Source organism: Austrofundulus limnaeus, unplaced genomic scaffold (assembly GCF_001266775.1).
Source record: "Austrofundulus limnaeus strain Quisiro unplaced genomic scaffold, Austrofundulus_limnaeus-1.0 Scaffold637, whole genome shotgun sequence".
In the NCBI taxonomy this organism is placed as follows: domain Eukaryota; kingdom Metazoa; phylum Chordata; class Actinopteri; order Cyprinodontiformes; family Rivulidae; genus Austrofundulus; species Austrofundulus limnaeus.
Genome location: NW_013953039.1, coordinates 26,545 through 28,696, shown reverse-complemented (window position 1 = coordinate 28,696; position 2,152 = coordinate 26,545).

The window sequence follows — 2,152 nt, the reverse complement described above, 5'->3', positions numbered from 1 at the left end:
TTGTAATATTATGAGAATAACGTTGTAATATTATGAGAATAACGTTGTAATATTATGAGAAAAAATTTGTAATATGAGAATAAAGTTTTAATATTATGAGAATAACGTTGTAATATTATGAGAATAACGTTGTAATATTATGAGAATAAAGTTGTAATATTATGAGAATAAAGTTGTAACATTAGGAGAATAAAGTTGTAACATTAGGAGAATAAAGTTGTAATCTTATGAGAATTAAGTCATAATGTTATGAGAATAAAGTTATAATACTATGAGAATAAAGTTGTAATATTATGAAAATAAAGTTGTAATATGAAAATAAAGTTGTAATATTATGAGAATTAAGTCATAATGTTATGAGAATTAAGTCATAATGTTATGAGAATTAAGTCATAATGTTATGAGAACAAAGTTGTAATACCATAAAAATAAAGTTGTTAAATTATAAGAACCTTTACACCAAAAAGCAGTCTTACTGCTGCATTAAAATGAAGAATGTTGAGTAATTTGTGAAGTTGTTCTTTAGTATCAGTAAATAAATAGTTAATCTTTTAGCACATTAGCATCAGATTATCAGTAGCAGGACTTGGATTTTGTGCAAACAACATAATAAACTGAAGCTGTAGTATAATTAAGGGCTGCATTGACTGATTTAGTCATCAGGTAATTTGGATGAAAGCATTTTACATTAACAGTGACCTGATAGTCTCTGCAGACTACTTTATAAACACAGTGATACATGACTGTCCACAGCAGGTGTGAGGTAAATGAGGAGGGAATGAGTAACAAATTCAGGAACGGAAAATGGACCTGTCATGAGATTTTGACTTTTTCTTATATTATGACTTTGAACTTGTACGAATTTATTCTCATAATAATATGACTTTATTCTCATAATATAACGACTTTAATCTCGTAAAATTTTGCATTTATTCTCATAATATTATGACTTTAATCTTATAATATTACAAATGATAAATGACTTGAACTTATATAGCACTTCATCAAGTCCACATGAACCCCAAGGTGCTTTACACTACAGTCATTCACACACTGATGGTGGTAAGCTACACTGTAGCCACAGCCTCCCTGGGGCGCACTAACAGAGGCGAGGCTGCCATACACCGGCACCACCGGACCCTCTGACCACCAGCATGGCGGGTGAAGTGTCTTGCCCAAGGACACAACAACTGAAACGGCTGGACAGGGGATTGAACCGACGACATTCTGGTTCCAGGACGACTCCCCTAACCACTCTACCACAGTCGCCCTGTAGTATGACTTTGATTTCATAATATTGACTTTATTATTATAATATTGCAACTTCATTCTCATGACTTTGTTCTCATAATATTAGAACTTTAATCTCATGACTTTATTCTCATAATATTATGACTTTAATCTCATATTATGACTTTTTTCTCATAATTAAAAATAAATCTTGTTGTGTGGGCCTAATACTCCATCGTACCAAATAATGGAAATCAATGAGGTTATGGCAAAACAGATGAGAAAAGTCTGCCCTCTTCAGAGCTCTGTAGCTCTGATAAACATCACAATAGAAATTCCAAGTTTAAACAGGTCACACAAAGTTTAGCTTTATATAACTGAACTGGCATTTTGACATCATTCATGCTTTTCACATAATCACAATTAAATTTTTCTAATTTTTATGACAGTTGAAATGAACTGTCAAAATGTAGACTATCATGTCTTCTTGAAAAATTTGTTCCTCGCTGCTGTAGGATGGTTTTGTCTCAAATTTTCATGAAATCTCAATACATTTTCTTAAAAACTGGAAGTATCTTCAGAAAACACTGGTGTTTTTCTGCTCGTGGCTTAAAAACAACAAAGAATGACTCAGAGTTTCCACACAGTGACTGTTTGTTCAGGTTTACTGTTCAGACTGTGTTTTAGTTGCTTCTCATTAACTTGAAAGTCACAAAGTAACACAAGTGTGGTTAGCAGCAGCTTTAACATCTTTATTTTTCATGTCACATGCTGGCTTTTTGTCAGCTTAGATTATTACAACAGCTTTAAATGAGTGAAGCGTCAGAGTTGGTGGATCTAAATCTTTTTAAACCGTTTTCAGAAATGTTTTAAAATATTGCGAAATAACAAAACTTCTACAACCTCTCAAATTGTTACATAA